Source organism: Canis lupus, unplaced genomic scaffold, assembly GCF_011100685.1.
Source record: "Canis lupus familiaris isolate Mischka breed German Shepherd unplaced genomic scaffold, alternate assembly UU_Cfam_GSD_1.0 chrUn_S1757H1953, whole genome shotgun sequence".
Lineage (NCBI taxonomy): Eukaryota > Metazoa > Chordata > Mammalia > Carnivora > Canidae > Canis > Canis lupus.
In genome coordinates, this window is record NW_023330609.1 from 103,468 (window position 1) to 128,558 (window position 25,091).

Consider the following 25,091-nt stretch of genomic DNA (forward strand, 5'->3'; position numbering starts at 1 on the left):
GCCTGTAAACCTAATGGGATACCTCCTTTGATGCTTACAAACGGATGTAAGGGTAAGAATGATCATTTCGGCTATGGCAAGTTGGTCCTTGTGATCTGACGATGCAGGGCTTGCTAATAGTAGTCCTGGCATAGACTCTCAAATTTCTTCAATGCTTAGCATCCTCCGTGTCCTCCGAGAAGTAAAAGGTTAGTTTCTGGACCGGGTCTTGGATTCATCTGGCTTTCGTATGTTAACAGGTTCTGAAAGCATCTGGGACACACTTGTTCCATTTTAGCCAGCACGGGTCGTCCGTCTGCTTTTATTTTTGTCTTTCTCTTCCTTCCTCCCTTCGTCCTCTCTTCCCTCCCGTGGTCTTCTGTGTTTGCTTTAGCAGTGTGGCTTACCTTGCCACTTGGCAAGAAAAAAAAGGCAGCTCTTGTGTGGGGTAGATGGAGGGAAGGATAAGAAATAATCCACCGCCCGAATTTGAGTTCCCTGGGTTCAGTTCCAGCGGCAGCAGCTTTGCTGCAAAAATTGCTTTGCTGTTCGAGATAGCCAGCAGAGGGAATCAGGACTTTGCTTGCAGCAGGGGTTGAAGCAGGCTTTTTTTTTTTTCTTGGAGGAAATACTGCAGCTTTCTGGACTGCATACCCTGCTCCCTGGAGAGGTTCCACCCACCGGCTGGAAGGAGAGGAAGTGAATGAAAGGACAGGAGGAGCGCGAACACCATGTCACTCTGGAAGGGAGACAGCAGCAACCAGGCTGTGCAAGGTTGTTTTCTTTTCTTTTCTTTTCCCCTTTCTCTTTCTTTTTTTTCTTTTTCATTTTTTTGTTTTCTTTCTTTCTTTCTTTCTTTCTTCTTTCTTTTTTTCCCTTTTTCTTTAAGGTGGGGAAAGAGACAAACAGGAGACAGGAAGCTGATCTGCAAGGATTCGGAGTTGTGCTAAAAAGACTTTGATTTTTTTCTTCTCTCCCTCTTTACAAACGCTGGCAATTGACATCACTACAGACAGCCTGGGTAGAGAACAAAGTGCCTCATCCCAAGTGGACCCTGGCAGCTGGGGGAAGGAAGGCAGGATCTGGGAAGGCTGTGTGTGTGTGTGTGTGTGTGTGCGTGTGTGTGTGCGTGTGTGTGTGCGTGTGTTGTTCTACCAATACCTTTCCTTTTTTCTTTCTTTCTTTCTTTCTTTCTTTCTTTCTTTCTTTCTTTTTTTTTTTTTTGTGTGTGTGTTTCTTTTTTAAATTCCTGCCGTGTTGGAACTAGTGAGTGGTGGAAGACGAAGGATCTCTGAAGCCTCATCAGTCATCGGGACCATCAGGAATAGTGGTTTAAGAGGACGCTTGGCCTGGGGCACTATACCCTGTCATCGAGTTCCCTGCCTCGGAGATAAAGATTCCAGCTACATGGGTAAACGCCTGGATCAGCCACAAATGTACCCCCAGTACACTTACTACTATCCTCACTGTCTCCAAACCAAGGTATGGCTCGACCCACAGTCTGGCAAGCAGTGTGTATCCTGCACTTGGGATGGGAAACAGGCATGTGGATTATTATTTACCTCCCCTTTCCCATCACCTCTTCCTGCTTCTTTGAAATTAGTAACATACCAATGGAGTTAATGAGGCAGAGGAGAATATGAGAAGAAAGCAAGCCCTGGGACTGTGGTTTTTCTCTTCTAGCAGAGATAATAGTTTCGCTCGTGTTCCTTTGTTGTTATTTGGCAACATAAAAATGTTCCTGATATCCGTAGTAAAGTGCTTTGCAGATGGACAGGGTTGTTAGAAAGGAGATTGTGACAGTGATTATCAGGAACAACAACGATTTCAGAGGCTTTTCTGGTGAGCTGTTCTTTGTGGCTCTGAAAGGGTTTTTCTCACTGGATAGGATGCACCAGGGTGGGGGCAACTCAGACTTTCAATCACAGAGTATAGAATGAAAGAAGGGTGTGGGAAGGTATAGTACGACTAACTGACGTCCCGTAGAGTTTGTTTGGGTGTGCTTTTGTTTTTGTGTATTTGCCTTACATATTTTATTTTATATGGAGGGTGATCAAGACTCTAGAGACTGAAGTTTGGAGCTTTACAATAGATGTTCTTTACTTTTCGGAGCTCTGTTTTTCTGTGCTGGCTGCCATCAGGAGGCCTGTGGGTCTTGAAACGGGATGAAATATAACTGATGATAATTGGACACGAATTGGTTAAATACTTTAGTCTTGGGATCCCTGGGTGGCGCAGTGGTTTGGCGCCTGCCTTTGGCCCAGGGCGTGATCCTGTAGACCTGGGATCGAATCCCATGTCGGGCTCCCGGTGCATGGAGCCTGCTTCTGCCTGCCTATGTCTCTGCCTCTCTCTCTGTGTGTGACTATCATAAATAAATAAAAAAAAATTAAAAAAAATTTTTTAATACTTTAGTCTTTATGTGTGTGCGTAAATGACCATTACGGGGCCAGTGGAAAGCCCAGGTAACTAAGCAGTGGGCAGTGCCAACCATGAACTTGATCCTGCAGTTCAGACCTGAAAGGCTCTCAGGTGTGAAATCACTGCTCCAATTTGTCAGTTAAATTGGACTTGATTGAGTTGGGGGGGAGGGTGTCGGTAGAGTTATCGCTTTGAATGTATGGGTTATGTTTCTTTACAGGTGATATTAATTTTGTATCGCATTAGCCAGACTCCACTGTCTTCTTAATAAATAAATATGCGGAGAGTGACCAAGGCGTGCCTGAGTGATCTGTGCTGCCACCGGGACTCGTTGATGGGATTAGTGTTCGGTAATTCATGCTGTAGTTAGCTCTTATTTATTCTGTCTCCTCCAACAATGCCTATTTGTAAACCAGACGAGGCAGCAGACTTTCCGAATTCTATTAAAAATTGTTGCTTTTTTTTCTTTCTTTTTCAATCACTCCATGACTCGCCCTGCCCCTGCAAGGTCTCCTCACATTGCTTTTTGCCCTTGTGAGCATTTAGTTTGTGGGGCTGCTGCTTTAGTAGACCAGCCCTCCTGCTCCCGTGCAGTGCAGTGTGTTTTAACTCTTTGGGGGATTGGGTGGAGAATGCTGTCTGCCTTCCTCAAGGAAATGGCAAAGCAAGGGCTAGTCTAAAAGAGGAAATTTATAGTCATTCCTCATCCCCCCCCCAAGAAATAAAAACAACAAACCCAAGGGTTCCATGAAAAATATCGGACATTCCATCCCTTTTACTCATTTGGCTAAATTTTTCCAAATGTTTCAAAATTCATGCTTTCTTTTTGGTTCTTTTTTTGACTATGAAGCATATTCAGAAAGGAAACTTTAGATAAAAATGAATGGAATAATTGCTTTCCTGCCTGAGATTTCTTTTAACTTATTGCTAGCAGGAAATAATGTCTTGCACATTATATTAAGGACAGGATGTTGGATGAGCTACACTGATGGGAAGTGTGTGTGTGTGTGTGTGTGTGTGTGTGTGTGTGTGTGTGTGAAGAGAGAGACTGGGAGAGGGAGAGAGAGAGGGATTGAGGTAAAGAAAGAAAGTGCAGTGGTGAGGGAAAAGAGGAGAGCCTGAAAAACATAGAGGGAATTTAAAAAAAAAATCTGTTTTGGGGTCCTGTGTAGTTTAGTGTGTAGACAGGCAGCATCTGGATCTTGTTACTTTCAAGCTAGTCAAAGCCATCAACTTCTGGAACATTTTTAAAGAAGGTAGATCCATTAGGTGACCTAAACTGATATTCGGGCAATCAGATCAGGGTGGTGGGGAATATAGGATCAGCTACTTTGGCTATCATGGTAGTTCATATTGATTATTATGTTGCAAACTTTCACAGAGCTGTGAAGTTGTCGAATACTGTTTCGGTGGCTCTGAAATGATAGACATTAATAACATTCCTGGAAGCTGAAGATGTGAAAACGTGCCCTGCTTTGAAACTTGGGCACACAGGGAATGAGAATAAGGATCAATCATACTTTAAAATGTGGGGACTTTCTGGCAGCATGAATACTATGTAAGAAAGTACTATCATGACCCAGTATAGCATGAAAACAACTGGGTTATTTCAGTGTTGTCTTTTTGCTCCTTTTATATTTTTATCGTAAAATATTACCTATAATAATTCTGAGGGGAATACATGCTGCTCATGTTTATTTGGTAAGCAAGCCTTGGTGGAATTCACAAAATCTACAGTCCTAGCCTTGGCTTATAGTTATAATCTATTTTAAAAATCAGAGCTATTTAAAATGATACTGATACATAAAGAATACTTATGGTTGATAAAAATAGAGTTCTGTGGTTGACTATAAAAGTCATATTCTGGTGACATCATAACTTAAGCTGTCCTGTAAAACCAGGTGTTCTTAACTAATCAACAAAAGCCATTTACTGACATTAGTTTGGGGTGAAGAATCTTTATGGGGTTCTTAAAGAACTCAAGGTGTATCATTGCATTTATTCAGACAGTACAAAATACTGAACCTTTTCTTTCTACTTAAATGTGTGTGTTAGATACAGCTGCTCTTTTCTTATGATAAAACAAAATGAGAGTAGGGTGTCTAAATAAATGGAAAGGTTTCCCTTTCCTCAAATGCAATTAAAGTTTTAGAAAAACTTGGGGCACTTCCCTGTTTTCTCTGATCCTCTTATTTTCCCATCACATTAGAACTAATTCACTACCTTTGTTGCTTAAAAAGAAAAAGAAATTAGAAATAAGTTACTTATGCTTCTCTCCCTTTGAATAATTTTCCAAATGCTTAAATTATTATATTAGATAAATGTACATAGAAGTAAAATGAAAACCCAATGACTAGCTGATAGCTATCTTGTAGCGGTATTGTTCTAGGATGCATGTTTTCCAAGACCTTGCATTAAAAGCTGTCATTTGTCAATTTTCTTTTGGCCATTTTTTCCCCCTATTAAAAGAAGCAATTTAAAAAAGAAACATTGTGATTGAGCAGAAAAGAAGCAATCTTGATGACATGTTTTAATACTTACATAAGAGCCATAGCCAGATTTAAAAAAAAAAAATCTTCATCAAAACGAATTTGCTCTTTGAAGGCCACCAGGATAATCAGCAAAATTTAGAGAAAGGGGACCAAAAAATAGCTCATTAGCTTAATGATAATATCCATAATCACGTTTGATTGAGTCACAACCTAATATTTCTCAGCAATTTTGTTATAGCCCATTCAAAGCAAGCAACCTGTTGCTATTGCATTGTGAGACCCAGGGTGAATCGCAATCTGAGTTATTTTGTGGAGGGTTTCTTGGAAAGGCAACTTAATCATAACTAGGAAGGCTAAAAAGAGTAAAACATGGTCACAGCCTGGTGAATTGATACTTTGTTGCTGAGAAAGATATTTCCCTCATGTGTGGTATCTGGAAAACTTTATCATCTCCCCAAAACTTTAAAATGCATCCAAACACACACAGCAAGCTAGTCCTTCCTTCCATTTCCTTACCCTGACCGGGTCACGATGTTTCTACCGATCCAGGGCATGGTTTCTACTCATGCTGCTTTTCCATCAGCCTACTGCTTTCCCGCCTTGGATCATCTGCTTCCCCTGAAGATCTTGCAGAAAGATCTGTGGGACCCAACAGAGTTTTTCTGGCTGCTGCTACTCAGATCGTATTCAGAACCTGGTGTGAAGTTGGAGTTGGGGTCAGGTATAGGGAGTAACTCATCAACTGCACACTGACTTCAGGCTGAGTTTCCAACCATCTGCAGCCTGGACAGCTGCTCATCTCTCAAAGTCTAGCTAGAGCCCGATTGATTGTGCCATAGAGAGAGCAAACACTTGAAACACGAAGGACTAAGGAGTAGGGAAAGGAAGAGAGAGGCTCCTATGGGGCAAGGGATATTCTCAAAGATGTGAATGTACAGATCCTTCAAAAGCAAAACAGGACAACCCCTTAACATGCTTCTTGCACATGAAAATGTAGAAAATCCTGCAGAGGGAGGGAAAGAGTTTAGGATTTCCTTAGTACTTCCTGCCTCAGATTTGCATTGATAGCCAGAGTTGGTAACTTGCCAGTTTTAAAACAGCCTTGAAAACTCCCAAGTTCTGTTTTCCTTTGAAAGGCTGAAACATACAAAACTGGTTTTCTAAAAATTGTCCAGCAATAGAACCTTGAGGTACAACTCCAAATATGTCTTTCGCTTCAGGGGGTAATATGAGAGCATGAAACTATGATAAATCTTGTTTGTCTCATTTGAGAATGTACACAATTTTAATTGGTTTTGAATAAGAGAAAAATAGTAACAAGGGGCCACTCTCCCTTTCTAGTTGTCCTGTTTTCTTTACCTCCCCCCCATATTAAATTATCTTTGGAATTGTCTTTTCTATAATGCAGCCATTGTTTTCACAGTACTAAGTTTAGTGCCTAGCTAAAAGGAGGAGCTATGTAAAAAGTTCATGTTGTTGTTGTCTTTCTCTCCAGAATCATTCTTAATTCAAAAGAAACCTCATGTCAATTTGTTCTAACAGTATCTTCCTAACAGCTTCCTTTCTCTTTCTCTCAGTTTGGGAAAAGAACAATAGAATTATAAATCAAAATTATTTCTCTGAAGTAATTAAATCTATTAGAGGGTTGGAGGTAGGGCTGATTTGCAGGGAGGGAGACAAAAGAAGAGAAGTAGGATGTAAGTTCATTTCAGGTCTTTCTGGCTCCAGGAATTCTGGAAAGCGTCATTATTGCACTAATATGATTTTACACAATCCTTTTTGACATTATCAGTCTTTTTGGCAGAGAGAGGGCTCATTCATAATTACGTCCATGCCAAATTCTAAGAAAACCAGTCTTTCTTTAAAAGAAAATCTTTGTAGTGTTGGACTTCTTATTCGGAGTAAATGGTTGATGTTTATCCACAATTGGCTTCGAGTACTACATTAAAATTGTGTTTTGTAGCAGTCTTGTAAGCCACAGCTGTATGTGATTAAATAGTGTAATATCAAAAGCGTATGAGAATAGGCTTTTTTATGCTATAGCTGTTGCACAGCAAGAGAGCAGATGGAACCAGAGGGAGAGCCAGGGCAACAGTGTATTTATGTGTTGTAATACCTGCGTCGAGGATACACATTGCTGTTTTTTGCAGTAGTGGGAAAATGCTGACCTATCTTGGATGTCATTGAAAAATACACTTTTTGAAAATGGACATGGACCTATCATACCAATTTTTATTTTATTTTTTTTTTTTTTATTTATTTTTTTTTTTTTTCTTTTTTTTTTTTTTTTATTGGTGTTCAATTTACTAACATACAGAATAATACCCAGTGCCCGTCACCCATTCACTCCCACCCCCCGCCCTCCTCCCCTTCTACCACCCCTAGTTCGTTTCCCAGAGTTAGCAGTCTTTACGTTCTGTCTCCCTTTCTGATATTTCCCACACATTTCTTCTCCCTTCCCTTATATTCCCTTTCACTATTATTTATATTCCCCAAATGAATGAGAACATATAATGTTTGTCCTTCTCCGACTGACTTACTTCACTCAGCATAATACCCTCCAGTTCCATCCACGTTGAAGCAAATGGTGGGTATTTGTCATTTCTAATAGCTGAGTAATATTCCATTGTATACATAAACCACATCTTCTTTATCCATTCATCTTTCGTTGGACACCGAGGCTCCTTCCACAGTTTGGCTATAGTGGCCATTGCTGCTAGAAACATCGGGGTGCAGGTGTCCCGGCGTTTCATTGCATTTGTATCTTTGGGGTAAATCCCCAACAGTGCAATTGCTGGGTCGTAGGGCAGGTATATTTTTAACTGTTTGAGGAACCTCCACACAGTTTTCCAGAGTGGCTGCACCAGTTCACATTCCCACCAACAGTGTAAGAGGGTTCCCTTTTCTCCGCATCCTCTCCAACATTTGTTGTTTCCTGCCTTGTTAATGTTCCCCATTCTCACTGGTGTGAGGTGGTATCTCATTGTAGTTTTGATTTGTATTTCCCTGATGGCAAGTGATGCAGAGCATTTTCTCATATGCATGTTGGCCATGTCTATGTCTTCCTCTGTGAGATTTCTGTTCATGTCTTTTGCCCATTTCATGATTGGATTGTTTGTTTCTTTGGTGTTGAGTTTAATAAGTTCTTTATAGATCTTGGAAACTAGCCCTTTATCTGATATGTCATTTGCAAATATCTTCTCCCATTCTGTAGGTTGTCTTTGAGTTTTGTTGACTGTATCCTTTGCTGTGCAAAAGCTTCTTATCTTGATGAAGTCCCAATAGTTCATTTTTGCTTTTGTTTCTTTTGCCTTCGTGGATGTATCTTGCAAGAAGTTACTATGGCCGAGTTCAAAAAGGGTGTTGCCTGTGTTCTTCTCTAGGATTTTGATGGAATCTTGTCTCACATTTAGATCTTTCATCCATTTTGAGTTTATCTTTGTGTATGGTGCAAGAGAGTGGTCTAGTTTCATTCTTCTGCATGTGGATGTCCAATTTTCCCAGCACCATTTATTGAAGAGACTGTCTTTCTTCCAATGGATAGTCTTTCCTCCTTTATCGAATATTAGTTGCCCATAAAGTTCAGGGTCCACTTCTGGATTCTCTATTCTGTTCCACTGATCTATGTGTCTGTTTTTGTGCCAGTACCACACTGTCTTGATGACCACAGCTTTGTAGTACAACCTGAAATCTGGCATTGTGATGCCCCCAGATATGGTTTTCTTTTTTAAAATTCCCCTGGCTATTCGGGGTCTTTTCTGATTCCACACAAATCTTAAAATAATTTGTTCTAACTCTCTGAAGAAAGTCCATGGTATTTTGATAGGGATTGCATTAAACGTGTATATTGCCCTGGGTAACATTGACATTTTCACAATATTAATTCTGCCAATCCATGAGCATGGAATATTTTTCCATCTCTTTGTGTCTTCCTCAATTTCTTTCAGAAGTGTTCTATAGTTTTGAGGGTATAGATCCTTTACATCTTTGGTGAGGTTTATTCCTAGGTATCTTATGCTTTTGGGTGCAATTGTAAATGGGATTGACTCCTTAATTTCTCTTTCTTCAGTCTCATTGTTAGTGTATAGAAATGCCACTGACTTCTGGGCATTGATTTTGTATCCTGCCACGCTACCGAATTGCTGTATAAGTTCTAGCAATCTTGGGGTGGAGACTTTTGGGTTTTCTATGTAGAGTATCATGTCATCGGCGAAGAGAGAGAGTTTGACTTCTTCTTTGCCAATTTGAATGCCTTTAATGTCTTTTTGTTGTCTGATTGCTGAGGCTAGGACTTCCAGTACTATGTTGAATAGCAGTGGTGAGAGTGGACATCCCTGTCTTGTTCCTGATCTTAGGGGAAAGGCTCCCAGTGCTTCCCCATTGAGAATGATATTTGCTGTGGGCTTTTCATAGATGGCTTTTAAGATGTCGAGGAATGTTCCCTCTATCCCTACACTCTGAAGAGTTTTAATCAGGAATGGATGCTGTATTTTGTCAAATGCTTTCTCTGCATCCAATGAGAGGATCATATGGTTCTTGGTTTTTCTCTTGCTGATATGATGAATCACATTGATTGTTTTACGGGTGTTGAACCAGCCTTGTGTCCCAGGGATAAATCCTACTTGGTCATGGTGAATAATTTTCTTAATGTACTGTTGGATCCTATTGGCCAGTATCTTGTTGAGAATTTTTGCATCCATGTTCATCAGGGATATTGGTCTGTAATTCTCCTTTTTGGCGGGGTCTTTGTCTGGCTTTGGAATTAAGGTGATGCTGGCTTCATAGAACGAATTTGGAAGTACTCCATCTCTTTCTATCTTTCCAAACAGCTTTAGGAGAATAGGTATGATTTCTTCTTTAAACGTTTGATAAAATTCTCCTGGGAAGCCATCTGGCCCTGGACTCTTGTGTCTTGGGAGGTTTTTGATGACTGCTTCAATTTCCTCCCTGGTTATTGGCCTGTTCAGGTTTTCTATTTCTTCCTGTTCCAGTTTTGGTAGTTTGTGGCTTTCCAGGAATGCGTCCATTTCTTCTAGATTGCCTAATTTATTGGCGTATAGCTGTTCATAATATGTTTTTAAAATCGTTTGTATTTCCTTGGTGTTGGTAGTGATCTCTCCTTTCTCATTCATGATTTTATTAATTTGAGTCTTCTCTCTCTTCTTTTTAATAAGGCTGGCTAATGGTTTATCTATCTTATTAATTCTTTCAAAGAACCAACTCCTGGTTCTGTTGATCTGTTCCACAGTTCTTCTGGTCTCGATTTCGTTGAGTTCTGCTCGAATCTTTATTAACTCCCTTCTTCTCTTGGGTGTAGGATCTATTTGCTGTTTTTTCTCTAGCTCCTTTATGTGTAAGGTTAGCTTTTGTATTTGAGTTCTTTCCAGTTTTTGAATGGATGCTTGTATTGCGATGTATTTCCCCCTTAGGACTGCTTTTGCTGCATCCCAAAGATTTTGAACAGTTGTATCTTCATTCTCATTAGTTTCCATGAATCTTTTTAATTCTTCCTTAATTTCCTGGTTGACCCTTTTATCTTTTAGCAGGATGGTCCTTAACCTCCATGTGTTTGAGGTCCTTCCAAACTTCTTGTTGTGATTTAGTTCTAATTTCAAGGCATTATGGTCCGAGAATATGCAGGGGACAATCCCAATCTTTTGGTATCGGTTCAGACCCGATTTGTGACCCAATATGTGGTCTATTCTGGAGAAAGTTCCATGTGCGCTTGAGAAGAATGTGTATTCAGTTGAGTTTGGATGTAAAGTTCTGTAGATATCTGTGAAATCCATCTGGTCCAGTGTATCATTTAAAGCTCTCGTTTCTTTGGAGATGTTTTGCTTAGAAGACCTATCGAGTATAGAAAGAGCTAGATTGAAGTCACCAAGTATAAGTGTATTATTATCTAAGTATTTCTTCACTTTGCTTAATAATTGATTTATATATTTGGCAGCTCCCACATTCGGAGCATATATATTGAGGATTGTTAAGTCCTCTTGTTGAATAGATCCTTTAAGTATGATATAGTGTCCCTCTTCATCTCTCACTACAGTCTTTGGGGTAAATTTTAGTTTATCTGATATAAGGATGGCTACCCCTGCTTTCTTTTGAGGACCATTCGAATGGTAAATGGTTCTCCAACCTTTTATTTCAGGCTGTAGGTGTCCTTCTGTCTAAAATGAGTCTCTTGTAGACAGCAAATAGATGGGTCCTGCTTTTTTATCCAGTCTGAAACCCTGCGCCTTTTGATGGGGTCATTAAGCCCGTTCACATTCAGAGTTACTATTGAGAGATATGAGTTTAGTGTCATCATGATATCTATTCAGTCTTTGTTTTTGTGGACTGTTCCACTGAACTTCTTCTTAAAGGGGAATTTTAAGAGGCCCCCTTAAAATTTCTTGCAGAGCTGGTTTGGAGGTCACATATTCTTTTAGTTGCTGCCTGTCTTGGAAGCTCTTTATCTCTCCTTCCATTTTGAATGAGAGCCTTGCTGGATAAAGTATTCTTGGCTGCATGTTCTTCTCATTTAGGATCCTGAATATATCCTGCCAGCCCTTTCTGGCCTGCCAGGTCTCTGTGGAGAGGTCTGCTGTTACCCTAATACTCCTCCCCATAAAAGTCAGGGATTTCTTGTCTCTTGCTGCTTTAAGGATCTTCTCCTTATCTTTGGAATTTGCAAGCTTCACAATTAAATGTCGAGGTGTTGAACGGTTTTTATTGATTTTAGGGGGGGATCTCTCTATTTCCTGGATCTGAATGCCTGTTTCCCTTCCCAGATTAGGAAAGTTTTCAGCTAGAATTTGTTCAAATACATATTCTGGCCCTCTGTCCCTTTCGGCGCCCTCGGGAACCCCAATTAAACGTAGGTTTTTCTTCCTCAGGCTGTCGTTTATTTCCCTTAATCTATCTTCATGGTCTTTTAATTGTTTGTCTCTTTTTTCCTCAGTTTCCCTCTTTGCTATCAACTTGTCTTCTAGGTCACTCACTCGTTCTTCCACCTCGTTAACCCTCGTCGTTAGGACTTCTAGTTTGGATTGCATCTCATTCAATTGATTTTTAATTTCTGCCTGATTAGCTCTAAATTCTGCAGTCATGAAGTCTCTTGAGTCCTTTATACTTTTTTCTAGAGCCACCAGTAGCTGTATAATAGTGCTTCTGAATTGGCTTTCTGACATTGAATTGTAATCCAGATTTTGTAACTCTGTGGGAGAGAGGACTGTTTCTGATTCTTTCTTTTGAGGTGAGGTTTTCCTTCTAGTCATTTTGCTCAGTGCAGAGTGGCCAAAAGCAAGTTGTATTGGGAAAAAGAGAAAAAGAGAGGAGAGAAAGAAGGAAAGAAAAGAGAAAGAGAAAAAAAAAGAAAAAAAAAAAAAAAAAAAAAAAAAAAAAAAAAAAAAAAAAAAAAAAAAAAAAAAAAAAAAAGAGAAAGAAAAAGAAAGGAGAAAAAAAGGGGGTGGGGGAAGGAAACAAATCAAAAAGCAAAACAAAACAAAAACAAAAACAAAAACAAAAACAAACAAACAAAAAAAGAACCACCGGGGAGTATCTTCTGATTCTGTGTACTTTAAGTCCCTTGGCTTCTCCTGGAAGTTGTCCGTCTAGCTGGTGTTCTGGGGGAGGGGCCTGTTGTGCTGATTTTCAGGTGTTAGCAGTTGGGGGAGCTGCTGTGCCCCTGCCTGGTGCAGGGCTCGGTGGGGGTTGTTTACCCCCTGAGGCCACAGGAGGAACAGCCCCAGTGGCGGGGCAGCTCTGGAAACCTGGATTCAGCTCCGGCAGGAACTCCGTCTGCAGGGCCTGGAGGCTCCGGGCGGGGCCGCTGATCTGCTCAGCTGGGGCAGGAGCGTCCTCGCTGTCCTGGGCCCTCCCGGCCTCTGCCTGTCCCGGGGGAGGCGGGATCCTGGGCTGTGTCCCGGCGCCCTGTGCTCCGGAGCCTGCGCTGGTGGATTCGCGCTCCCGGGCCGCGCAGCCCCCTCCGTGGAGCCGCCGCCCGAGCCCCTCCGAGCTGCTCCTGGAACCGCGCAGCCCCCTCCGCACGGAGCCTCTTCCTCTGCCCGAGCCCCTCCGAGCTGCTCCCGGGGCCGCGCAGCCCCCTCCGCGGAGCCGCCGCCCGAGCCCCTTCAGCTGCTCCGGGTCCCGCCGGGTCCCGCGGTGCGCGCTGCAGCCCTTAGGGAGCTCGGCGCACTCTCCTGGGCGCGCAGTTGCTGTTAGTGTCCCCGGGAGCCCGAGGGCATCCCCGCCCTCCTGGGTCCTGCTCCAACTCCCCGCGAGCCCCTTTCCGCCCGGGAAGGTCGGTGCAGCTCCTGCTCCTCCGGGACGGGGCTCTCCTGTCCTGGGGACACTCGCCCCGGCCTCAGCCCGGCTCCTCGCGGGGCCCCTCCCCCTTGGAGGCCTTTGTTTCTTTATGTCTTTTTCCCCGTCTTCCTACCTTGATAGATGCGCGAACTCTTCTCACTGTAGCATTCCAGCTGGTCTCTCTTTAAATCTCAGGCCGAATTCATAGATTTTCAGGATAATTTGAAGGTTTTCTAGGTGGTTTGGTGGAGACAGGTGATTTGGAGACCCTACTCTTCCGCCATCTTGCTCCTCCCCCCCCCCCCCAATTTTTATTTTAAACAGAGAGTTACTGTTTAATTAGAAAACACATATTTACCGAAGGGTCCGAAACATTTGCAAGTGGAAGGATCATAATGATTTTCCATGCAGCACACATTCAAATAACAAAAGTGAATTTCTCATTTCTGTTTTGAAATCATAACTTTTTTGCTTTTTTAAAAAAATTTTAAATGTTTTTTGCTGCTTTAAGCTGTGGAACTATTGTAAGAAAATCATCAGGCCATTTATCCCTAAAAAAGAGTGACAGGTAATGAGGAGAACAAAATAGGCGGTGGTATGATTCTTTTTTTTTTCTTTTCAGATATTTGGAAATATAGTATTTGGTTTTGTATGCCTATTGTTCCTTTGTGGCCACTGTTAAGAAGTACATACTTGTACAAAGGGACACACTTTTGGGTCTATCTCTTTAGCAGGATATCATAATAAGGAGATTTATTTTTCATGGGATGGTTAAACTATAAAGTTCTTGAAAGAAAATATTCATGAAACCTGTCATCTTGAGTTTTCTTGAGCTTGTGAATCTATAGGATACTAATAAGAGATTTACTAGTATGTCATTGTTTTCAGGGCCTTGAAAAAGCCTGTAGAAGTAGCTGTTGGTTTTCAAATTTCAGGCATTAAAAAGCAATTTGGAAAAGGAAAAAAAAGAGGGGGTTGACAGAGATAAGTTGGATTCTGTTTGTTTTGTTTTTCATGTTGATATAAGCAGCAAATTTGTTCACATTTAAACTTTTTTTTTTTCATGTAGATTTACTGGTCAGGAAGTATATACCATGTGGAATCAGTAACTGGATATAGCTTTGGAATTCAGAACATTGACATCTAATAGATAACAAATTTCAAGAGTATGGATAACAAATGCTGAGTCATGGAGTCTGGTTTTGTTTTATTGTTGTGGAGGGACGGAATTCTCTGATTTGTGTGTCAATGGATTGGTTTCAGGTTCTCTAAGATCTCTTCCAGGCTTAGTATTTGTGACTCACACTTTGAGACTAAATGAGCCTGCTTTGATGTATTCGTGGTACTGGGAGATGACCTTGGTTTTGTGCTGTCAATGAATTTTGTTCAGGTCCCCATCCTTTCTCCAGAGCAGATCAAATACTGCTTTGCCCACTCTGGTGATTGATGAATTTAACTGTCTGCTTCCTTTGCCAATCTAAACCCAGTGTACCAAGAGAAACACATCCATCACCTGGGAGTGGGTGGAGAGCAGCTCCCAGGGGTAGGACAGAATGACAGGCATCATTTAATCATGGTCATTGCCAGCTTTGTTATCGTGGTTAAAGTTTTCTCCTTTGGGTAAAATTAGAGCTTATCTAAAGATGGTGACAGTGTGATGCTTTACTTTTCTTCATTTAACTTCCTCTCTGCAGGTGGTTTCAGAACTGAATGGGTAGGCATATGTTTGGCCTAACCAGTGGGGTGATGGAGGCAGAAGGATTGCCTCATTAAGGCCCTGACAACCCTAGTTTTGTGAATGAAACTAGGAGCTAGTGCCAATATGGAAATGACAATTGATAGACGAAATACTATTTTGACTGGAGGTTATAAATCCTTAAAACCCCTAAATTGCTGAATAGTAGTCTTTAAAACATGAGAAAAGAATACTATAGTAACTCTAGTATATGGAGTAGTAGGAGCAAGAGAATTACTTCTCCGGGACACATAAGCACAACCGTTATCTTTCTCTCTTTTTCTCACTAAGTACCCTTCTCATTCCCCCAAAAGCTCCTATTAGCTGAATTAATGAAAGTAAATAGAGGGACGCCTGGGTGGCTCAGCGGTTGAGCGTCTGCCTTCAGCTCAGGGCATTATCCTGGAGTCCTAGGATCCAGTCCCACGTCAGGCTCCCTGCACAAAGTCTGCTTCTCTCTCTGCCTACGTCTCTGCCTCTCTGTCTCAGTGTCTCTCATGAATAAATAAATAAAATATATTTTTTAAAATAAAGTAAATAGAACCTTGAATTTTGTTTTTATGAATGATAGCCAGATAGAAAAAATAGACTTGACTTCATACATAGTTCAGGCAACCCTGATAATGTCCTGTCTTATTGTGTGGAAAGTAAGAGACAATGGAAGAAAAATAAATCTTGCTATATTCTAAGTATTGGTACTAATTATTTTAGGTATGGAGTTTTGGTTTCAGAGTTAGCTTTCCTACCATTATATTGTAGGGTTAAGAAGTTGGTATACATCACACTTCATATGCTAGAATCTTTGGCTATTTCATTCTTAACGGTTTTCAAGCTGAATATGAATCATGCATAGAATTTAAGGAGAGTTTTTGAGGAGCCTTCCTATTTTTATCTCGTGTACCGCTGTCTATTTATCTTAGTCACATTGCTGATTGAGGACGATTTAATGAAAACGAAAATGGAAAACAGAATACTAACTGTCTGGGTTTCTGGACCGGTTAAGATACCTTAAAAGGTTTCCTTACATATGCGAGTCATATTTGAAGCTATTATCGATGTCTGTAAACTCTCATATTGCCCCTTTTAAAACTTATCAGTCACATAAATTGGGTGGTGGCACCCTGACTATAGCTCCTGTTGAGGTCACTTAGCATTCAAGCAAATATACTTTTGAGCTCCTAGCTAGTTTCGAGTGGATGAAGTATTTGAAGGAGTGTGTACAAAGCTTGGAATAAAATTTCAGAGATTGTTTTCTAGTGTATCATACAAAAAACCCATCTGACATACTTACGATGTTTCATTTCTTCATCTCTTCTCAAGAGATGAGAAAAACACTTTTTTGACTTGGTACTCGTCCCTGGAAGGGTTGTGACACTCCTGAATTACCCTCGGTCTTGCTTTCGGCCCCTAGGCCTCTTGTCCCTTGCTGTGCATAGCAATTCAAACTGAGCCATTAGAAATAAGGATGTTGTATTTCAGTATAAGGCAGGAAATTCTGGAAAAGCATAAAATTCTGATGTCCTTTTTAAACTTATTCCAAAAAATTAACCACTGCTTTTTTTTTTATGATAGTCACACAGAGAGAGAGAGAGAGAGAGGCAGAGGGAGAAGCAGGCTCCATGCACCGGGAGCCCGATGTGGGATTCGATCCCGGGTCTCCAGGATCGCGCCCTGGGCCAAAGGCAGGCACCAAACCGCTACGCCACCCAGGGATCCCTTTTTCTTTCTTTCTTTCTTTCTTTCTTTCTTTCTTTCTTTCTTTCTTTCTTTCTTTCTTTCTTTCTTTTTCTTTCTTTCTTCTTTCTTTCTTTCTTTTTCTTTCTTTCTTTCTCTTTCTTTCTTTCTTTCTTTCTTCTTTCTTTCTTTTCTTTCTTTATTTCTTCCTTTTCTTTCTTTCTTTCTTTTCTTTCTTTCTTTCTTTCTTTCTTTCTTTCTTTCTTTCTTTCTTTTTTTTTTTCTAATAAAAATTTATTTTTTATTGCTGTTCAATATGCCAACATACAGAATAACACCCAGTGCTCATCCCATCAAGTGCCCCCCCTCAGTGCCCACAACCCAGTCACCCCCACTCCCCGCCCTCCTCTCCGTCCACCACCCCTAGTTCGTTTCCCAGAGTTAAGAGTCTTCCATATTCTGCCTCCCTTTCTGATATTTCCTACCCATTTCTTCTCCCTTCCCCTCTATTCCCTTTCACATCTTCTGTATCCATTCATCTTTCGATGGACACCGAGGCTCCTTCCACTGTTTGGCTATTGTGGACATTGCTGCTAGAAACATCAGGGTGCAGGTGTCCCGTCGTTTCACTGCATCTGTATCTTTGGGGTAAATCCCCAGCAGTGCAATTGCTGGGTCATAGGGCAGGTCTATTTTTAACTCTTTGAGGAACCTCCACACAGTTCTCCAGAGTGGCCTGCACCAGTTCACATTCCGACCAAGCGTGCAAGAGGGTTCCCTTTTCTCTGCATCCTCTCCAACATTGGTGGTTTCCAGCCTTGTTAATTTTCCCCATTCTCACTGGTGTGAGGTGGTATCTCATTGTGGTTCTGATTTGTATTTCCCTGATGGCCAGTGATGCACAGCATTTGCTCATGTGCTTGTTGGCCATGTCTATGTCTTCCTCTGTGAGATTTCTGTTCATGTCTTTTGCCCATTTCATGATTGGATTGTTTGTTTCTTTGCTGTTGAGCTTAATAAGTTCTTTATAAATCTTGGAAATTAGCCCTTCATCTGATACGTCATTTGCAAATATCTTCTCCCATTCTGTAGGTTGTCTTTTAGTTTTGTGACTGTATCCTTTGCTGTGCAAAAGCTTCTTATCTTGATGAAGTCCCAATAGTTCATTTTTGCTTCGTTTCTTTTGCCTTCATGGATGTATCTTGCAAGAAGTTACTGTTGCCGAATTCAAAAAGGGTGTTGCCTGTGTTCTCCTCTAGGATTTTGATGGAATCTTGTCTCACATCTAGATTTTTCATCCATTTTGAGTTTATCTTTGTGTCTGGTGCAAGAGAGTGGTCTAGTTTCATTCTTCTGCATGTGGATGTCCAATTTTCCCAGCACCATTTATTGAAGAGACTGTCTTTCTTCCAAGGATAGTCTTTCCTCCTTTGTCGAATATTAGTTGACCATAAAGTTGAGTGTCCACTTCTGGGTTCTCTATTCTGTTCCCCTGATCTATGTGTCTGTTTTTGTGCCAGTACCACACTGTCTTGATGACCACAGCTTTGTAGTACAACCTGAAATCTGGCATTGTGATGCCCCCAGCTATGGTTTTCTTTTTTATTTTTTTTTATTTTTTTTAAACAAGCTTTTTTTAAATTTTTATTTATTTATGATAGTCACAGAGAGAGAGAGAGAGAGAGAGAGAGAGAGAGAGAGGGAGGGAGGCAGCAGAGAGAGAAGCAGGCTCCATGCACCGGGAGCCTGACGTGGGATTCAATCCCGGGTCTCCAGGGCGTGCTCTGGGCCAAAGGCAGGCGCCAAACCGCTGCGCCACCCAGGGATCCCTGGTTTTCTTTTTTAAAATTCCCCTGGCTATTCGGGGTCTTTTCTGATTCCACACCAATTTTAAAATAATTTGTTCCAACTCTCTGAAGAAAGTCCATGGTATTTTCATAGGGATTGTATTAAACGTGTAAATTGCCCTGGGTAACATTTTCATAATATTAATTCTGCCAATCCATGAGCATGGAATATTTTTCCTTCTCTTTGTGTCTTCCTCAATTTCTTTCAGAAGTGTTCTATAGTTTTTAGGGTATACATCCTTTACCTCTTTGGTTAGGTTTATTCCTAGGTATCTTATGCTTTTGGGTGCCATTGTAAACGGGATTGACTCCTTAATATCTCTTTCTTCAGTCTCATTGTTAGTGTATAGAAATGCCACTGACTTCCGGGCATTGATTTTGTATCCTGCCATGCTGCCAAATTGCTGTATGAATTCTAGCAATCTTGGGGTGGAGGCTTTTGGGTTTTCTATGTAGAGTATCATGTCATCGGCAAAGAGGGAGAGTTTGACTTCTTTGCCAATTTGAATGCCTTTAATGTCTTTTTGTTGTCTGATTGCTGAGGCTAGGACTTCCAGGACTCTGTTGAATAACAGTGGTGAGAGTGGACATCCCTGTCTTGTTCCTGATCTTTGGGGAAAGGCTCCCAGTGCTTCTCCATTGAGAATGGTATTTGCTGTGGGCTTTTCATAGATGGCTTTAAGATGTTAGGAATGTTCCCTCTATCCCTACACTCTGAAGTGTTTTGATCAGGAATGGACGCTGTATTTTGTCAAATGCTTTCTCTGCATCTAATGAGAGAATCACATGGTTCTTGTTTTTTCTCTTGCTGATATGATGAATCACATTGATTGTTTTACGAGTGTTGAACCAGCCTTGCATCCCGGGGATAAATCCTACTTGGTTATGGTGAATAATCTTAACGTACTGTTGGATCCTATTGGCTAGTATCTTGTTGAGAATTTTGGCATCCATGTTCATCAGAGATATTGGTCTATGATTCTCCTTTTTGGTGGGGTCTTTGTCTGGTTTTGGAATTAAGGTGATGCCAGCCTCATAGAATGACTTTGGAAGTACTCCATCTCTTTCTATCTTTCCAAACAGCTTTAGTAGAATAGGTATGGTTTCTTCTTTAAACGTTTGATAGAATTCCCCTGGGAAGCCATCTGGCCCCAGACTTTTGTGTCTTGGGAGGGTTTTGATGACTGCTTCAATTTCCTCCCTGGTTATTGGCCGTTCAGGTTTTCTATTTCTTCCTGTTCCAGTTTTTGGTAGTTTGTGGTTTTCCAGAAATGCATCCATTTATTCTAGATTGCCTAATTTATTGGATATAGCTGCTCATAATATGTTTTTAAAATCGTTTGTATTTCCTTGGTGTTGGTTGATCTCTCCTTTCTCATTCATGATTTTATTAATTTGAGTCTTCTCTCTCTTCTTTTTAATAAGGTTGGCTAATGGTTTATCTATCTTATTAATTCTTTCAAAGGACCAACTCCTGGTTTTGTTGATCTGTTCCACAGTTCTTCTGGTCTCGATTTCATTGAGTTCTGCTCGAATCTTTAGTAACTCTCTTCTTCTGCTGGGTGTAGGATCTATTTGCTGTTTTTTTCTTCTTTTTTTCTCTAGCTCCTTTAGGTGTAAGGTTAGCTTTTGTATTTGAGTTCTTTCCAGTTTTTGGATGGCTGCTAGTATTTGCGATGTGTTCCCCCTCAGGACTGTTTTTTGCTGTATCCCAAAGGTCTTAAACGGTAGTATCTTCATTCTCATTAGAATCTTATTAATTTGTCCTTAATTTCCTGGTTGACCCTTCATCTTTTAGCAGGATGGTCCTTAACCTCCACGTGTTTGAGGTCCTTCCAAACTTCTTGTGATTTAGTTCTAGTTTCAAGGCATTATGATCTGAGAATACACAAGGGACGATCCCAATCTTTTGAAATCGGTTCAGACCTGAATTGTGATGCTGTATGTGGTCTATTCTGGAGAAGTTCCATGTGAACTTGAGAAGAATGTGTATTCATTTGCGTTTGGATGTAAAGTTCTGTAGATATCTGTGAAATCCATCTGGTCCAGTGTATCATTTAAAGCTCTCGTTTCTTTAGAAATGTTTGTGCTTAGAGACCTATCGAGTATAGAAAGAGCTAGATTGAAGTCACCAAGTATAAGTGTATTATTATCTAAGTATGTCTTAACTTTGGTTATTAAGTGATTGATATATTTGGCAGCTCCCACATTCGGGGCATATATATTGAGGATTGTTAAGTCCCTCTTGTTGGATAGATCCTTTAAGTATGATATAGTGTCCCTCTTCATCTCTCACTACAGTCTTCAGGGTAAATTTTAGTTTATCTGATATAAGGATGGCTGCTCCTGCTTTCTTTTGGGGACCATTTGAATGGTAAATGGTTCTCCAAACTTTAATTTTCAGGCTGTAGGTGTCCTTTCTGTCTAAAATGAGTCTCTTGTAGACAGCAAATAGACAGGTCCTGCTTTTTTATCCAGTCTGACAGCCTGCACCTTTTGATGGGGTCATTAAGCCCTGTTCACGTTCAGAGTTACTATTGAAAGATATGAGTTTAGTGTCATCATGATACCTATTCAGTCCCTGTTTTTGTGGATTGTTCCAGTGGATTTCTTCTTAAAGGGGAATTTTGAGAGTCCCCCTTAAAATTTCTTGCAGAGCTGGTTTGGAGGTCACATATTCTTTCAGTTTCCTGCCTGTCTTGGAAGCTCTTTATCTCTCCTTCCATTCTGAATGAGAGCCTTGCTGGATAAAGTATTCTTGGCTGCATGTTTTTCTCATTTGGGACCCTGAATATATCCTTCCAGCCCTTTCTGGCCTGCCAGGTCTCTGTGGAGAGGTCTGCTGTTAATCTGATATTGATCCCCAAATAAATTAGGGATTTCTGTCTCTTGCTGTTTTAAGGACCTTCTCTTTATCTTTGGAATTTGCAATTTTCACTCTCAAGTGTCGAGGTGCTGAAGGGTTTTTATTGAATTTAAGGGGGGATCTCTCTATTTCCTGGATCTGAATGCCTGTTTTTCGCCCAGATTAGGAATACATATTCTGGCCCTCTGGCCCTTTCAGCGCCCTCGGAAACCCCAATTAAACGTAGATTTTTCTTCCTCACACTGTCACTTATTTCCCTTAATGTATCCTCATGATCTTTTAATTGTTTGTCTCTTTTTTCCTCAGTTTCTCTCTTTGCTGTCAACTTGTCTTCTATGTCACTCACTCAGTCTTCCACCTCGTTAACCCCGTCGTTAGGACCTCTAGTTTGGATTGCATCTCATTCAATTGATTTTTAAGTTCTTGCCTGATTAGATCTAAATTCTGCAGTCATGAAGTCTCTTGAGTCCTTTGCTTTTTTCTAGAGTGACCAGTAGCTGTATAATAGTGCTTCTGAATTGGCTTTCTGACATTGAATTGTAATCCAGATTTTGTAACTCGTGGGAGAGTGGACTAGTTGTGATTCTTTCTTTGGAGGTGAGGTTTTCCTTCTAATCATTTTGCTCAGTGCAGAGTGGCCAAAAACAAGTTGTATTGGGAAAAGGAGAAAAAGAGGGAAGAGAAAGAAGAAAAGAAAAAGAAAAAAAGAAGATAGAAAAAGAAAAAAAAAGAAAAAAAAGAGAAGAAAGAAAAAAGAAAAAAGGGGGGGCAAACAGAAATCAAAAAACAAAAAACAAGGGGGAGTATCCTCTGATTCTGTATACTGTAAATCCCTCGACTTCCCCTGGAACTTTCCAGTGCTGCTTGGTTAATAATTTGTTTTTCCCCTGTCGGTCTAGCTGGTCCTCTGGGGGAGGGCCCTGCTGTGCTGATTTTCAGGTGTTAGCACTTGGGGGAGCTGCTCAGCCCCCTGCCTGGTGCAGGGCTCAGTGGGTTGTTTACCCCGCGAGGCCCCAGGAGGAACAACCGCAGTGGCGGCGGCCAGCTCTGGAGCCCTGGAGTCAGCTCCTGCAGTAGCCCCAGAGCTCTCCGTCTGCAGGGCCTGGAGGCTCCGGGCCGGGCCGCTGATCTGCTCAGCTCGGGGCAGGAGCGTCCTCGCTGTCCTGGGCCCTCCCGGCCTCTGCCTGTCCCGGGGGAGGCCAGATCCTGGGCTGTGTCCCCGGCGCCCTGGGCTCCCGGCCTGTGCTGGTGGGTTCGCGCTCCCGCCCGCAGCCCCTCCCCGCGAGCCGCCGCCCGAGCCCCTCCGAGCTGCTCCGGGTCAATGCGTGCGTGCGCTGCAGCCCTTTAGGGAGCTCGGCGCGCTCCCCAGGGCGCGGTTGTTAGTGTCCCAGGGGGCCTGAGGGCACCCCCGCCCTCCTGGGGTCCTGCTCAACTGTGGTGCCTTTCCCCGGGAAGGTCGGTGCAGCTCCTGCTCTCCGGGACGGGGCTCTCCTGTCCTGGGGACACTCGCCCCGGCCTCAGCCTGGCTCCTCGCGGGGCCCCTCCCCCTTGGAGGCCTTTTGTTTCTTTATTTCTTTTTTCCCGTCTTCCTACCCTGGTAGAAGCGCAAACTCTTCTCACTGTAGCATTCCAGGTGTTCTCTCTTTAATTCTCAGGCCGAATTCATAGATTTTCAGGATGATTTGAAGATTATCTAGGTAATTTGGTGGGGACAGGTGACTTGGGGACCCTACTCTTCTGCCATCTTGCCTTTCTCCTCTCTTAATATTAGAGATATTTGGATGGCTGCATTGAACTCATATCATCCTGCAAATAAATATCCTTTTTAAATTTATTTTTATTTTTTAGAGATTTATTTGTTTTAGAGAGTTCAAATGAGAGAGAAAGAGAGAATCTCAGGCAGACTCCCTGCTGAACCCAGAGCCCAATACGGGGCTCCATCTTACCGCCTTGAAATCATAACCTGAGCTGAAACTTAACCCATTGGGCCACCCAGGCACCCCTAAATAGCTTTTTAATATGCAAACACAAGCACTAGATTTAAGCAAAAACCTTCACTCCATAAAGAAAATGTGCTATCCTCCCTTACTTATATTTCTGTGACTACTGAATGAATATACCAACAACTGGAGAAGATAACAGAGCTTTCTTTTCTGCTCTACTAAAGTTCACCATGTATTTTTTTATACTAAGCCTTGTGTAGACTTTAACTTTTGTTCAATATGTTTTAGTATCTCAAAATCTCCAGAAAAGTTGAAATTCGATGCATTTTCTTTTAAAAGGATAAAAGGTTTTAAAATCCACTTTTATGGTTCTCCTTGGTGACTGAAGATATTAAACTAAATTAATGATAAATTGAAAGGACAACTAAACCAAGCAGATGTAGGTGAAGAAATTTTTCCATTAGAGTAACATTACTGAAAATGCAGATTATAGTAAGAGATGTATTTGGCTAAATTTTAGGGAGCCACTTTATGAAGTAAACTCAAAAAAAGCATTTCATTAAAAAAAGGCATTTCAAAGCACTTTTCCTAGTGCTGATATTTAAGAAAGACAGAGAAGGGAAAATATTAAGGCCTGGGATTAATGAGATTTATAATCTAGTAGGAGAAGGAAAATAAACCCACATGGATATGTGTGTGAAAAGGACAACCATACAGTATATTACTGAAATAAATTAAAACCCTAACATCAGGAAGAGTGCTCACTTTGGCAGCACAGATGCTAAAGTCAGGAAGAAAGTTTTTTCTTTCTGTCTCAGCCACCTCTACTCTCCACTTACAGATACAGCTTACCTGACAAACATCCTAAAGCTTAATTGGTACCATTTCCTTCCTGGCATCTTGAGCAGCAAAATATATTCTCCACTATCCTAGCAACTTCTAGTCAAGATTCTCATCTAATATGATTCTTATATAAATATTCAGTGCCCTTAGAATTTAAAATAATGGCTGTGATTTGGCAGATCAGTAGTGTTATTTTCTAGACATATTTTGCCCACAGTATTTTTTCCACACAGTCCTCCATGCCATCAGATATGATGCCAACCTCAGAAGCAAAAGTTACTTTCACTTCATTCCGGACATAACTTCTCATCTTTTCTAAGTAGCATCCTTTAGTTTTGTGAATATCTTTATTCCATTTTAGAGACCCATCTTCTTCCCATTATGGTTGATAGTATTCATAATTAATTGAAGGTGAATGTATGTTACAAACAGAAATTTCTTTTTTTTATGATAGTCACACAGAGAGAAAGAGAGGCACAGGCAGAGGGAGAAGCAGGCTCCATGCACCGGGAGCCCGACGTGGGACTCGATCCCCAGTCTCCAGGATCGCAACCTGGGCCAAAGGCAGGCGCCAAACCGCTGCGCCACCCAGGGATCTCCACAAACAGAAAATTCTTTAGAACTCTGGAGAGGCAATCATTCATCATATAGGTAAAAATAATGGCATTGCTTCTGCCTTCCTGGAGCTTATGGGCTGGGAAAGACATAGAAGGTCTTTACTTCTCAGAGATACTGTTTCTCTTTAGTTCATGTCAATAAATCTCCCTGAATCATTTCAATGAATTTTCCTCTTTCTTTTCTCAATTCTGTCCACAGATACCAGATTAATTTTTAATGCCCCTCTCTTATCTTATGACTCATTTGCATAAGAACCTAAATGATTCCTGTATGCCCCCCAAATCCCCCCACCCCTGCCAGTATTAAACTCCTTAGTGTAGTATATAGGCTGTCTGCAATTTAATTCAACTGATCCTTCCAATCCTCTATCATAATGTAAGAACT

General features: G+C 41.3%; 1 long non-coding RNA gene across 1 annotated transcript; it reads left to right on the plus strand.

The window, feature by feature from the left end:
* Positions 1-284: 284 nt before the first annotated feature.
* LOC119878635 lies at positions 285-24,872 on the plus strand. Its single transcript, XR_005387031.1, has 3 exons — positions 285-753; positions 1,247-1,461; positions 24,544-24,872. It is a non-coding gene; the product is annotated as an uncharacterized LOC119878635 (long non-coding RNA).
* Positions 24,873-25,091: the final 219 nt, after the last annotated feature.